Raw genomic sequence first — 16,508 nt, 5'->3', positions numbered from 1 at the left:
TATAGTACATGTGAATTAATTGGTTTGCCTCTCTAAAAATGTATACATAATAATTTAAAAATAATGATTATCAGTATAGCATTGTATAAGCGTATTCAGATGTACAACAACTGAACAAATAAATGATATACAAACATTAATAACTTGAATACATGCCAAGATTTACCATGCTTCCTAAAGCTGATTCTGCTGTGCAATTAGACATAATTTTCCAAAATGAAGTTGAAAAATTGTGTTTGAGACCTAAGAATGATGTTTTATTTGCAGATGAACAGGGCTGGTGCAAATAGCAGATAATAAAGATGATGTTTCCCAATGCAGCTCTGACACTGATTGGTGCTTCATTCGTCATCTGGCTACAGAGTATGCTTTTCTGTGCTTAAATACTTTTTTCTTTTTTTCTTTTTTTGTAAATGCAAAATGGGGGTTATTTGTGCTGTATTAGAGATGTTTTGTAGTCTAACTGATGCCTAATAGTGAAAATGTTAGTAATGTATCAAATAAATGGTTTACAGCATTGGTGCAAGTTGCATGTAAGTATCTGTGATGAATAACTGATGTAAACCAAATGCAATAACCCCTGTTGCTGATCAGAATGCATCTTGTGCTCTGTGTATGGGCAGAAATATGTAATTTTTGAGTGTACTTATTTTTAATATTTAGCTTTAGCCAGTGCTCGAAGTGTGCCAGTATACAACGGTATGGAATACTGGCACTTCAAACACTGAACTTTTATTTTTTTGAAGCAGCCATGGCTGATCACTGTGGCAAGCAGAGATTGGGCAACTCGCGGCACCCCACTCCCCATCTAGCGGCTGCAGAGCAGCCTTGCATTGTGTGTCTTGATTAGTGCCAGATTAAGGTTCACATGGGCCTGGAGCTGAGATTTAGGAAGGGCCTATTATGTGCCATCGCAGATAGTGGGATCAGTGCCATACAGAAGTTCTCCCGGGTGGGAAGAGAGGGTGTGGTACTCTGCTTCTTCAAGGCCATGGACAATACAGCAGAGTGGTTGCGAGCTCCTGCCTGATCTGTGGACTGACCTACAGGTGCTCTTCCTGGGAGAGATGATGACCTGCCCAGGGATAACAACTTCCTCTATGTGGGCATGATGAATGTACAGGAGTACTTGCAGAGCCAGACAGTGGTTTCTTACAGATGAGTGCTCTCCTCCCCTCCCTATGCCAGTCCCCCATACCAGCCTGGCACCTCACTGCCTGGCACATCAGCAGGGGAACTATCCTCTGCTGTTTGATCTTCTGTGATCTACTACTGTGGGCATTATGTTTAAAAGCAGCACTACAATTGTGGACACTATGTGTAAAGCACATTATGTGTGTAAGCGGCACTATTACTGTGACCATTATGTGTAAGAGGCACCACTACTATGGGCCTTATGTGCATAAGCAGCACTTATACTGTAGGCATTTTATGTATAGGTGGCAAAAGTAATGTTGGCATTATGTGTAAGGGGCATGGGCATCATGTGTAAGGGGCACTACTACTGTGTGCATCATGTGTAAGGGGCACTACTACTGTGGGCATTATGTGTAGAAGCATCACTACTAATGTGGTAATTCTGTGTATAGGAATCACTAATACTGTGGGCATTTATGTGTAAGGCGCACTACTACTGTGCGCTATATGTGTAAGGGGCACTACTCATGTGGTCATTAGGCGTATAAGTGGCACTACTACTGTGGGCATTACATGTAAGGGGCACTACAACTGTGGGCATTATGTGTATAAGCGGCATTACTACTGTGGGAATTATGTGTAAGAAGCACTACTGCAGGCATTGTTTAAGAGGCACTGCTGTGTGGCATAACATATGTAAGAGCCACTACTGTGTGACATAAAGTGAATAAGGGGCACTACTGTGTGTCACAACATGAATAATGGACACTGAATAATGGACTATGTCAACCTCACCATCATTGTCCTCTTAAGGACATGCCCCCTTTTGAGTGGCTACACCTCCCTTCCCGGCACATGCATGCCTTCGCTGCATGCAACAGAAAACCATGGAGTTATTACTAACTTTACGTTTTCTATACCTCCACTTCAAAATTCCTACATTGAACACTGGCTATAAGTAACTATGCATCAAGCTCTCTGTGTCTGCACATACTATGCTTAATCAACCCTCCATTAATGTCAGGGAGACATAGCAGCAATCTCCTTGACTGCCTGAAGAGTCTAGCATCTCCAAGATTTTACCTAACCCCCATTATGTAGCTCTTGGGGGAAAAAGGAGATCACAGATATATACATTCCAATGGGATCATCAGTGCCATTTCCCTGAATTAGTTACAAGGCACAAGGATCCCTATGGCTACATACATTTTCAAATCTGGTTTCTTGTGGCCACTTGTATGGAATCACTAGTAAAACACAATACATGAACAAGCCGTAGAAAGTATCAGTGTGTTTTTGTAAAGAAGTAAATATTACTGAGCCATAATGCAAAATGCTCAGGTGGACCACTACATGTCCACTTTAGCATCGCATTCAGGGCCGGTTCGAGCCCTCTCTGCGCCCCGGGCAGGAAATGGGTGCGTGACTTAATACAGGGGGCGTGGTCAGTTACGCCCCCTGTACAGTAGTAGCGCCGCTTAAATGCTGAGCGGTGCGCGATGACGTCATTGCGCACCGCACAGCAAAAGGTCCTCTCCACGAAGGGAAACTAGACGCGTAATACCATTTTCAACACAACATAAATTTAGGTGTCTAGAATATTTTTCACTAATGTGAGTTCCGTAGAGGGGATGTTGGCTGTGTACCATATAATCGCATGCTAATATGTGATTGAATGACTCTTGCTTCTTGTATATGCCTCACCCAGACAACATTGCAAAGGGTGAGAGCAGTCAGGCACAAGAACATTCTACCAGCATTCTTTAGTTTTGCAACCGACTATGGGGTCTATTTACTAAGCCTTGGATGGAGATAAAGTCGCTGGAGATAAAGTACCAGCCAATCATCTCCTAACTGCCACTTTTCAAACACAGCCTGTGGCATAGCAGTTAGGAGCCAATTGGTTGGTACTTTATCTCCATCGACTTTATCTCCATCCACCAAGGCTTAGTAAGTAGACCCCTATATAAGGTCATTAGCTTATATAATAAAAGGCTAACGCTGATCCTCACCTCTATGGGGGAATTCAAGTGTTTTGTGTACCAGCGGCCATTAGATGGTGCCCGATTGAGCAATTCAATTGTAGAGGAGCCAACACTGCAGGAAGCCCAGTCTCCGGGGGCAGCCCAGCATCTCTGGGGATGCTGGGCTGCCCTGGAGTTATGTCATCTGAATTTCCGTGAGGCCAAGCCCCTCCAATTTAGGCAATGCCACCTTTTTTGGACACAGATGCACCTCCGGCGCGCCAGGCTACGGGGTGTGCACAGGGTGACATCAAAACCCGTTGACAACTCTGCACAGCCGCACTAACATTACTGTCATGTTGTTCTTTCATTTTAATGGGCTGGTGGTAACTAGTATAATATAATAATAATACTGGGGGAACAAAAAAGATTCAAATTGGTTTGTTTTATTTTGTTTTATTTTATTGCATTTTATTTTAATTATATATATATATATATATATATATATATTTTTTTTTTTTTGTTTTTTTGTTACTGTTACAGAGCTCAGTTACCTTGGTAAAGTATACATATAAATTGAAAAAATTACTGTAATCATTTTCTGTATTAGAAGAAACCCTGCTCTACAATACCAAGCATCTTATTTTTGTCAAAGTATCAACTACAATTTGGCTATACATTTTCCTTTCCAGTATATTTTCTATGAACAGCAAATGAGAAAGAAAAACATGCAACTTAAAAATAGAGGCACAAAAGGTATTTTATCAACCATTCGCATTCCACGTAGTCAGGTCAGAACATACACATTGGATCTTAATTTAAATCTATACAGTAATTGTCATTTGGTGCATCATTATTACACACTTTGTTGTTTATGTGACACTATTTGGAGATTTTTATCTTTGTGTATATTTTTCATTTTTTAATACCAGAGTAATGCAACAGCAATTTTAGCAGACATAAAATAAAAGTTAAGTATTATCACTTTATTAATGAGTATACCTTCTAAAACTGCTTACTTTTCTCTGTATCTTCTTTAATTAATCTCAACAAGTTAGAACTACATACATATATTTTTGGTTTACATGTATTCTACATACTATATACAAGATAATATCTATGCATTATCTTCTCCCTTATCTGCACTGTATTTGTCAAGGATGCCACTGCAGCTCACATCATAGGATGACTCAGAAATCAGTTATAAATTATAATTAAATGACATAAATAGAACACTCAGTTCAGCTCTTTAAATAGGACAGAACTTGCCCTTATGCCATGTGGACTGCAGCAGCTGCATTCTTTATTTATTATTAGTTATTAACAGTTTTTTATTATTATTATTATTATTATTATTATTATTATTATTATTATTATTATTATTATTATTATGATTAGCTTTTATTTATATGGCATCACAAGGGATCCGCAGAACCTATTACCGAGTACATATACAAATAAGCGAAACAAGAAAAAAGCACTTACAGTTTGAAACAATACAGGACAAGTACAGTCCTATAAGAGGACTTGTAAGAGAGGGGAGGTACATATGGTACGTTTGGTGAGAAAGATGAGACAGACAGCAACATTGAGGATAAATTAGAGTGGAGAGAGGTGTATGTCAGGGAGGCCAGAAAGGAGGAGATTACAGTAGTCTAATATGGAGATGACCAGTGAGTGGATGAGTGTTCTTAGTAGTATCCTGGGTGAGAAAGGGTCTGGTCCTGGAAATGTTTTTGAGATGAAAATGGCAGGTTTGTGAGAGGTACTGAAATGTGGTCTGAAGGAGAGGGAGGAGTCAAGAATTACTCCAAGACAGCACACTTGGAGGCTTGAGGAGAAAGTAGTGCCATCAATAGATAGTGAATGTGTGGGAGGTGAGATTATGCGGGAGGGAAGATGATCAGCTCTGTTTTAGACATGTTAAGTGTAAGAAAGCACCGGGACATCCAGGAAGAGATAGCAGATAGACAGTTGGAGATACGAGTAAGGAGGTGAGGAAAGGTAGATTTGAGTGTCATCAGCGTAGAGATGATATTGTAAGTCAAAATAGATAATGAGCTCACCTAAAGAGGATGTGTAGAGAGAGAAAAGTAGAGACCAACAGTCAGAACCATGGGGGACACCTACTGGTAGAGGAAGTAGGGGGAGTGGAGTCATGAGAGAAGATAGAGAAGCAATGGTCAGAAAGATAGGAGGACAGCCAGGAGAAGGCTGTATCACACAGAACAAAGGAGTAAAGGGTTTGCAGAAGGAGAGGATGGTGCACAGTGTCAAATGCAGCATAGAGGTCAAGGAGAATAAGCAGAGAGCAGTAGCCTTTGGACTTAGCAGCAAGGAGGTCATTGTAGACTTTTGTAAGGGCAGTTTCAGTGGAGTGGAGACATCAGAAACACAAGTATGGGCCAAGCAGTAAGTTGAAGGAAAGAAAGACTGTGAGGCAGTTGTAGACTATACACTCAAGGAGTTTGGAGGCAAAAGAGAATGGAGAGATGGGTCAGTAGTTGGAGAGAGTGGTTGGATCAACATTAAGTTTTTTAAGAATAGGGGAGACAAGAGCATGCTTGAAGGCATTAGCAACAGTGCATGATGAGAGAGAGAGAGAGAGAGAGAGGGAGAGATTGAGGAGATGGGCAAGATGGGAATATACAGAAGTAGAGAGGTAGAAGGGGAGGTTGGAGGGGATAGGGTCAAGAGAGGAGGTGGAGGGGGGGGTGAGGAACAGATGAGGGAATTGACTACCTCAGCAGATACAGGGGGGTCAGGGAACAGAGGAAGGGGGGTTGCTCAGGGTCTAGTGTGATGTGATGTCCAGTCGTATGGAGTCAATTTTGGAGGTGAAGTACAGTATGTGTCAAAGTGAAGAGTAGAGAGTACAGAGAGGAGTTGAGGTGGAGATCGGCAGAGGAGCCAGTTGACAATGGCAAATAAGCACCATGGGTTTGAGGACTTGGAGGAGATTAACTTCTTGAAGTATGATTTTTTAGAGAGGGAAAGGGCAGCACAGTAAGATGAAAGGATAAATTTGTAATGGAGGAAGTCTGCCTTAGAGTGTGATTTCCTCCACTGTCACTTGGTGGGATGTGAGCATTTTTGAAGATATCTGGTGCATTTGGAGTGCCAGGGTTGCGGTGTCGATTTGCAAGGGTGAATAGTGGTTGATGGGGTGTCAGAGTCAAGAGCAGAAGTAAGGGATGCGTTGTATAGGGAAGTGTCTTGTTCAGGGCAGGAGAGAGAGAATAGGAGAGAGAAGTGAGTCAAACAGCGAGGAAAGGGAAGTGGTGTCTATAGCTTCAATGTTACACTTAGTGATGGTAGCCTTAGGAGGTAAAGATGAAGAAGCAGAGAGAGCTAAGTTAAAATAGATCAGGTGATGGTCAGAGAGGGGAAAACAGGCAGTTGGAGAAATCAGAAATAGCACAGCAGTGAGGGAAGACTAAATCAAGAGAGTTCCCATTCACATGGGATAGAGAGGAGGTCCACTGGAAGAGATCAAGTGACGATATGAGGTTAAGGAATTTAGAGGTAGGGTATTTTGTGGGGGTGTTGATAGGGATGTTGAAATCACCTAAGATAATGGAGGGAATTTTGAGGAGAGGAAATAAGAAAGCCTAGAAGCAACGTTGTAGAGGAATTTGGAGCTTATATAGCGCAGCAAATTCCATTGAGCTTTACAATTGCAAACAACAATGATAAAACAAAACTGGGTAATAAGAAACAGAAACATATAAAAAAAGAAAAAACAAAAAAACAAATAAAAGATGCAAGTTTGACAGTTTTTCATCACTTACCCAATACGAAGCATTTCATTCTAAATCTTAGACAGATACATTTGCAAATTTGTTTAGAAATGCATACACACACTATACCATTGCAAAACTGCTTTTCCATTTAATAAGCCCGGTGACAATATGATCAGGTGCAATTGGTTAATAATTAGAATAACAATAATAACATACTTTTTTTAGTTAATAATGGTGTTATTAATGAGATATTTTGTGAAAGGCAGATTTCTCAAGTATAATTATGAAAATTGATCTTTTGCATTTACCTTATTCTTTGAAATCAGATAAATGATTTAACCACATGTATTATTTCTAATAAATATTCAAGAGTGCATTTAAACAAGGCTTCACATACCATTCCTCCCATTTAAATAAATGTGTAATTGCTCCACTTTCTTGCACCCGCTAGTTTAGATTAGCTGTCTAACCTGCACAGTGTAGCTGTTTGGTGTTTGCATTTTTAATGGATTTTTTTTTTTTATAGGATGATGAAGACTTAATTTCTGACTTTGAAGTCTGCTCCACAATTTAACCAGTAGTAGCATGTCATATATAAACTGAAGTTCACATCCCAGATAAGAAACCTGGAAATAATATGGAAGATATTAGAAAGTAATTGAAGAATTATTACAAAGTAGAAAACAGACTTAGAAGTGTAAAGCTGTATAAAACAGTGCATGTGATGTAGAGGTGTGGAAGCATGTCAGAGCCGTAACACTCCACCACCTGACCCTGCCTAAAGGCCCCGCAACAATGGTCAAAATAATATTGATTTGATCACGAAAGAAAATCCCAATCAAGCTTTCTTAATTTGTTTCCAAAAGAAAGAAAAAATGAATCAGCTCAAAGAAACAAACGCTTTACATTAAAGAATCTATATAGAAAATGCTGTATTACTGTAATGTACCCATTAACAACTTAAAGTACATAAACCACAGACATCAGAATGACATTACAGTTTCCAGATTGTAGACTGTTGGTTGTTAAAATGAAATATGTATTAGGAGATAATTTGGGAAGGGGGGGTGTTTGACTGCCTAGGGACCTCCACAGGGTTTAATCCGGCATTGGCTCAAGAGCAGTGCCGTTTCTAGCGGCGGGCGAGCCGTGCAACCGCACGGGGCGCCCGCCGCGGCACTTCGTGGGTCTTTTTCTCCCCTCCTCCCTCTTCCCGAGCGCTCCTGCTCGGGGGGCGGAGTTTCGCGGAATGACGCGTTTGCGTCGTGACGTCACGATGCAAACGCGTCATTCCGCGAAACTCCGCCCCCCCGAGCAGGAGCGCTCGGGAAGAGGGAGGAGAGAAGATAAGCGTGGAAGGAGGAGGCGGCCGGCGGACGTGAGGCGGCCGGACCTGAAGAGCGGGAACATGTAAGTATAATCTCTCTCCCTCTTCCTTCCCCCCCACTTGACACCTGCATGCCGCACTGTGAAAAATGGGGATACCTGTCTGCCGCACTATATAAAATGGGGATACCTGTCTGCCGCACTATATAAAATGGGGATACCTGCCTGCCGCACTATGTAAAATGGGGATACCTGCCTGCCGCACTATATAAAATGGAGATACTTGTCTGCCGCACTATGTAAAATGGGGATACCTGTCTGCTGCACTGTGTAAAATGGGGATACCTGTCTGCCGCACTGTGAAAAATGGGGGCACCTGCCTGCCGTACTGTGTAAAATGGGGGCACCTGCCTGCCATACTGTGTAAAATGGGGGCACCTGCCTGCGTACTGTGTAAAATGGGGGCACCTGCCTGCGTACTGTGTAAAATGGGGGCACCTGCCTGCGTACTGTGTAAAATGGGGGCACCTGCCTGCGTACTGTGTAAAATGGGGGCACCTGCCTGCGTACTGTGTAAAATGGGGGCACCTGCCTGCGTACTGTGTAAAATGGGGGCACCTGCCTGCCGTACTGTGTAAAATGGGGACACCTGCCTGCCGCGCTGTGTAAAATGGGGACGCCTGCCTGCCGCACTGTGTTTAAATTGGGACGCCTGCCTGCCGCACTGTGTTTAAATTGGGACACTTGCCTGCTGTAATGTGTAAAATGGGGACTTTTTATTTTTATTTTTTTCCCCGTGTGGTGGGCGTGATGATATCAGATGAGGCCATGCCCACTTTAATGAGACCACACCCATTTTAATCAGGCCACACACCCTTGTCGGGAGCGCGCGCGCCTTCGGCGAGCGCATGCATTTTCTTTTTATAGCTATATGGGGGGAGGGGGACGCAGTTTTTTTTTTTTTTATAGCAAAGGGGGGGGGGCGCATTTTCAAATCTCGCACTGGGAGCCAAATTGTCTAGAAACAGCCCTGCTCAAGAGGATGTATAAGCAGAAGTGTAGAATAGACGCATAGGTGTAGTATATGAATTTGAGAGTTTCTCTATAAGGATCAGAACAGCTAAATTTGGCATTCCTTTAGATTATGTACATACCTCTGGTACAACTAACTCTTGTTATACATTAGCAATTTGACAGTTATAGTTATAGCAACAATATTATTTACACGTTTTAAATTACCTATAAGTTATTATTTGTAGTTTCTCTTATGACAACTGTGTCCTAATTGTGTCATAAGCATTCTCAGCTGCTTTTATAAATTGTACATCAAAGAAAACATTATTTTTTATGCTTTGTACCATAAATGTAATATTTCCATTACAAAAGGCCCTTATTGTACTTTTGTCACCCTGTATATGTTTGAAATGAAAATATTACTGCTATTAGGAAAGAACACAGTTTTGTCCATTAGCTATTCATTCAGTTGCCTTTGCAATATTGGGTATTATGTTACCGCATTCAATGATTTGCAAAGGAAAGCATGGCTCATTATCACTGAGCTTCAGGATAACTCAGACCAGTAAAGCGGTATGCCAAGGACACTTCTTAGTGGCCTCCACTTACCAAGTTACTAACAATGATCTCACATAGAAATAGATGACAGCCAAGGAGAAGGTTGATGGTATCTTTCTGATTTCTCCTGAAGAAACATATGTTTTAATATTTCAACTTTGCTGCTTTCCTGCAATTGTTAGACAAAGGGGAAAACAAAACTATTTTTCATTAGCTGGAAATTGTAATTTCCTGTCATACCAATCACACCATTTTTAATGTACTGTATATCTACATATTTGCATATAAAGAGTTCCCTCAAAAAGAGGTTTACTTCTTTCTTTTTCTGAAATCGTTCTTTCTTTTTCTGAGAAAATTCCCTGTGAATACAGTAACGTACTAATCTCATGTGAGCACCACCAACATTTGAGATATTATTTAGAAATTTATTTTTCCTTTATTACACATATGGTTGGTTAAGTATATCACTTTACACCATTAATTAATTTACTGGTGCAGGATTGACTCTACTCTCTTTTTCCACAGTGTGAATTTATGCATGTAAAAGCAAAGTGTTTGTGAAATTGGTTCAGCAAAGAAAGGGTTAATGAGAAAGTGTATTTCTCTGGCTGAAAACTCAAGTGTTTTGAATCTGTCTCACGAAGTGTTGTGCGGGGATTCCTTTTGCTTTAAGGCAGTCAAAGAGAAAGCGCTATATGCTGATAGCTGTAGTGCCACATGAAGAAAAATAACAACAAATGTGGACCACCTTGCGCACCCTCTTGGTAACCGAGATAGATAACAGGATTAACAGGTATTTATAAAAAATTATATCAAAAAATTATTTTAAAAAATTATATATATATTCGCAATGTTCCACTCTCCCCTTAGTTTACTGGGGTATTATAGCAATATAGTCCAAATATGATTTCAATAAGTGGATTCCAACTTCAAATGGCCAATTTCTTGTTCTCTTAGTCTCACTTTTCTCCAAATGGGCAACCAATTTCGTGTGGAACCCAAAAACAAAAGAAATGGAAAATATAGTGTAATATTGCTTTTATTCAAGAAATTTTAAAAAATTTTACAAATTTTTTACAAATTTTAAAATTTCTTGAATAAAAGCAATATTACACTATATTTTCCATTTCTTTTGTTTTTGGGTTCCACACGAAATTGGTTGCCCATTTGGAGAAAAGTGAGACTAAGAGAACAAGAAATTGGCCATTTGAAGTTGGAATCCACTTATTGAAATCATATTTGGACTATATTGCTATAATACCCCAGTAAACTAAGGGGAGAGTGGAACATTGCGAATATATATATAATTTTTTTAAATAATTTTTTGATATAATTTTTTATAAATACCTGTTAATCCTGTTATCTATCTCGGTTACCAAGAGGGTGCGCAAGGTGGTCCACATTTGTTGTTACTTGTCTTGAACGTATTTTGGTGAGTGGGATCACCGGGACCACCACTGCTGCACTTTTGAGTTGGGGCGCGGTTTTTAACAAACCTGTATTCTAACATGAAGAAAAATGTTTTGCTGTCAAAATGTGATACAGTAAAACAAGAGAAATTGTTGTTAACAAATAAAAATGGGAAATAAAAAGGATTATCCTAGAAGGAGACTGATGTTTACTAGTGTTTACTCTCAAGCTGGAGAGTTACAGTGTGCAATTAAAGCAAGTGTTTTGCAAGAAGGTGGTCTAAAGTTGTTTGAATTCTGATATGGTAACTGATGTATTGGAAAGAGATATTACAAAAAAAGAGACATTAAAAGTTACAACGTAAAGTAAAACTAACAGTGGGTGTGGTAAGTGTATGGAGCAAAACTATGTCAGCATGAAATAATATGAACAATGTTAAGCATGAAAGGCTGTCATATTATTATGTGCATTTAAGTGACTTAAAAAGAAAGTCAGCTGAAGATATAGGCCCTCATTCCGAGTTGTTTGCTCGCTAGCTGCTCTTAGCAGCCGTGCAAACGCTAAGCCGCAGCCCTCTAGGGGTGTACCTTAGCTTAGCAGAAGTGCAAATGAAAGGATCGCAGCGCTGCTACAAAAAAAGATTGTGCAGTTTCTGAGTAGCTCGAGACCTACTCCTAGCTTGCGATCACTGCAGACTATTTAGTTCCTGTTTTGAAGTCACGAACAAGCCCTGCGTTCGGCCGGCTACGCCTACGTTTCCCCAGCCACTCCTGCATTTTTATCTGACACGCCTGCATTTTTACACACACTCCTGAAAACGGCCAGTTACCTTCCAGAAACACCCACTTCCTGCCAATCACTCTGCGGCCAGCTAGAGCTTGTGTAAAACTGCATCGGCTTTTGTGAAAGTACGTCGCGCATGCGCATTGAGCCGCATATGCATGCGCAGAAGTGCCGATTTTTAGCCTGATCGCTGCACTGCGAACAACGGCATGACCACCATAGTGCACAAGCAAGTTGTTGAAAAGCTGCACAGTGAGTTGTCCTCTTTAAAAATGTTCTTTAAACAAGAGGAAGAAATAAACGAGTTGTAGGTTAAAGTTGTTAAAGACACTGACCTCAAATTGACAGTTATTTCTGAACACCTTGAGAAGGCTGAAGAATTAAAATGTATTACAACATATGAGAATGATGTCCTCACAAAAAAAAGGAAAGGTTGTTAAGTGCATGAGAATGAGGTGCTTTTTGCAAAACAAGAGCAAGACATTGTTGACTTATGCCAGAAGTATGTGGTACTTCAGCAGGAAGTGGAAGAATTAAACAAAAATGTGTAGAGGGACATCAGAGTGATGTGTAGCATGCAAAGGTATAAATGCTGTCTTTAGCTCTGGTGGTAAAAGCAAAAGACTATGGGGTAGATGTATTAACCTGTAGAAGGCATAAGGGAGTGATAAACCAGTGATAAAGCAGTGTTAAGTGCAAGGTGATAATGCACCAGCCAATCAGCTCTTAACTGTTAATTTACATATAGGAGCTGACTGGCTGGTCATTGCATTTATCACTGGTTTATCACTTGCATTTATCACTGGTTTATCACTTCCTTATGCCTTCTCCAGGTCAATACATCTGCCCCTTTGTTTCCAACCAAGTACATTTTAAGGATCAAATACAGTCACTTCAATTCAATTTGGCTAGAAATTTGTTTCTGGAGGAAAGTTTTCATAAAGCAGCAAAACTAAGTGACTCTTTGAAGGAAATTTACCATGCACATAGGGGGTAATTCTGGGCATTTTGTTGCATTTTCAAAAAGTTTGAAAAAGATGCGTGTGCACAACAAAACGCATTGGTGACTGCCGTTCCACATTTTTGCTCCTACGGACACTTTGGAACTGGGAACCAAAGAGACCTGGACCAGGCCCCTGCCTTCATTATAGCGACCCAAACTGCCATCCTGGGAGAGTCCTCCTTCTGTTTGGAATACACAGAGCTGCATTTATCAAGGTACTGCTTTATTTACACATGATGCCAAACTGCGTAATACCTTGAAGCTGGCTGTGGTAAAATAACCATTTTCCAATACAATACATGTCGAGGTCCAAGGAGGATTAAGGGGACCGTGACAATTGGAACAGGTCATAGGACCCAATTAATAGTTCTGTCATTTTCTTAGGAGCAACAATTCAAGCCATGGACATTTATGCATGTACTTTTTAATCATTCATTTAATCCATTTTATTTAAGCTGCCAACTTTGTTTTTTAAATAATTAAATAAATGATGTGTTTTTTATTGATCATCTCATCTATGACCATTTTCTAGTGCTGAATAATTTGTTTTACTTGTTTATCTGTTAGAGGTCTGACCAACCTCATAATCAGCTGCTGTGCCAAACCTCCCCATCTTGCGTCTGAGTGAATCACCCTTGGGTAATTCCTTTTCTCTGCATCTTCAATGAATTTAGTCTGACAGAAATATAGATACTCAAGCAGCAGTTACTACATGTTGATCCTGAAAAGGCTAGCATGAAGAATGATATGCCAGAGATGCAAAGCAGATAAACAGTGAATTTCATGAGCAAAGTAAGATGTTCCAGAAGGATAATGGAAGCCAGCAGCAATTGGACAATGGAGATGTCCTCTTTAAATATCCCACTGAGCAAGAAAGGACTGATGTGTCAAATCTGTATGCATTACTGAGATGCATCCTAGAACATAGTATTGGATCATCTGCAACACCAGCTCCATGATCCATGGGGTCACGTAAACAAGCTGCATCAGCAACAATGATGAGGGCAAGAAAACAACATCCTTGGACAGAGATTCTGGCCTCATTCCTCCCCACAACAGCAGTGACACACCCCCTCTCCACCACCCTCTCTGTCCCCAAATGGCATTAGACTGTCAATCACTGACAGTCTGATACTGATCTGCATGCTACTGATACTGATCTGCATGCTACTGATACCAATCTGCATGCTACTGATACCAATCTGCATGCTACAGTAGGACTCTGGCTCTAGTACTTTGCAGCATGTGCCACTACTATAACTGGACCTGAATTAGAGCCTGGGATAACTGAAGTTGTGACGTCCTCCCAAAGGGGTACAGTACCAGATAATCAAGTTGTGTCTTAAGCTGGTGATATAGAACTAAAAAATACAGATGGTGATCATTTGTCGTGTGAGGCAACTGTATAAGATATACAAAAGCCTACAGAGATATTGATTGTTTCCCAGGATAAGACTCTGGTGTCGCCATGTGACCAGAGTGATGTGAAAGTGACCAGGTCCCATAATATTGCAATGGAAAGCAGAGCCTTACAGAAAGTTAATATTGACAGTCTTGTCAAAAGTAATACTCCAGTATGTGCCTGTGAGGAAGTGAATTTGTCTTACACTGCAAAGCTTGAAGTAAGTAAACCAGCTAAACAGATTATGAAATGAAAGACCTCCGGGGAGGAAGAGTCTCATTCTATGCTGATGGAACATGTTGAAGTTGTTCATATTTTCAATGACCAAGAAATAAATGTCCAAGCAATGATCATTATTGAAGTGGCTGATCAAAGTCGTGAGACAAAGGGTCGAATGTAATGATGCCCAAGATCACCGGAGGTGCGAGATGCTGGCTGATCTCTGACGTTTTTTTAAAAGTCAATCACTTACAAGGCATCTTGCACCTCTGGCGATCTCGGGCGTCATTACATTCGGCCCAAAGTCTGTATGCCAATGGAATAAATATTTAACTGTGCTATGTGGACAAGAGAGTCCATAATCTGAGAGTGGAACTTTGATGACAGAAAGTCAAGGTCTGAAGGCAATGATTATAGTGGCTCTTTGAAAGAGGATGAGTTACCAGTGAAGTATGCCAATAGCCCATGCAGTGTTTTAAGGATGAAGGCTAAAGATGTTCCAAACAAAAGCTGGCCAAAGGGTGTGTCTTCAAGAGGTTTAGAAACCTTTATTCTGTAAAAAAAGAAACAAAGAAAAAGCTGTTCTTTGTCTGAACCAGCCGATTATGAGGAAAAGAACTTGCTTGATTTTGATATACAGTAGCTAACAAGAGAAAAGATGAAGTATGTTACTTTGGGAAAAATGTAGTATCCAAGAATGAATCTCAAGCACTGCACATAGAAAGCAAGGAGTTCAAGAGGCAGGGCCAATGACAAGGGGTTCAAAGGGGACACCTGTACCAGGCCCCAAGGTTCAGAGGGTCCCCAAGGATATGCCACTTAATGCCCAATAAGCAGGAGAGCCGTCTTGCGTCGGCCTCTTCTGGTGGGGTGTGAGGGCTGCATGGTACCTGCTGTGCGGTATTTTGGTCTGGATACTGTGGAGTGCAGTGCAGGTGAGTCTCTCCCCAGGGTAAGCATGGATTAGTGATGGGATACAGGGCTTTGGGATGGAGTGGGGGAGCTGGGAATAGAGCATGAAGTCATTAGGTAGAGACAGACCATGGGGTGTGTGGGAAGAAGGAGAGAGGGAGACAGACTGTAGTGTGTGGGGAGGAAGGAGAGATATACATATTTATATACATTCATTGATAACTATATACAATATATATATATATATATATATATATATATATTTTCTTATTTATAGCGCAGCAAATACCATTGCATTTTAATACATGTATTAAATATAAAATCTGAGGGGGCTCAAGATATTTCACTGTACCAGTCCCCAAGACTTCTGTTGCTGGTCCTTTCAAGGGGTACCATAAAATTAGGAGAACATCAGAAAAGAAAACCACAGAACTTGGAAAATGAGACATCCAGATATCACAAAAGCCTGGATGATGATTTTGGATGCTGTGGATGGCCCTCATGAGAAAAAGAGGGACTTCACCATGAGACTGTCTCGTCCCAAGTCGTTCAACCACATAAACTTTCTTATTTTTGTCATATGGCAAGAGATGCTTAAAGACGACTAAGATGCTCCACCACGGGTAGCGATTGGATGGTTTCCCAAAGTTTTTTGTATCAAAATGTTTTAGTTCAAGTAGCAAATTTACAAGGCATGGCTAAATCACAAGTCCATGGCACACCAAATGTTAGGAAAGGTGTATGTGGACACATATGTATAATGATTATTACTACCTTTATACATTTCTAGAACCCTGATACTTTCATAGTATGTATGCTTTCCTTCTCTGAGTAAATTAATTCACCCTAGACAAGAACAAACAAAAGGATTTTTCCCATGCACCATGGCCTGTAGGGCTATTAGTAACAAGACCTGTACACTATATGATAATAAAAATTTAGAGATTCTGGTTACATATATTTTGCAAAAATATGGTAAGCCTCCAGGCCACTTCAAGGCCTCTCTATTGCTGGAGGTCCCTAATACCAAAACAACC

This window comes from Pseudophryne corroboree, chromosome 2, assembly GCF_028390025.1.
Source record: "Pseudophryne corroboree isolate aPseCor3 chromosome 2, aPseCor3.hap2, whole genome shotgun sequence".
NCBI lineage: Eukaryota > Metazoa > Chordata > Amphibia > Anura > Myobatrachidae > Pseudophryne > Pseudophryne corroboree.
This window is presented reverse-complemented; position numbering follows the sequence as displayed.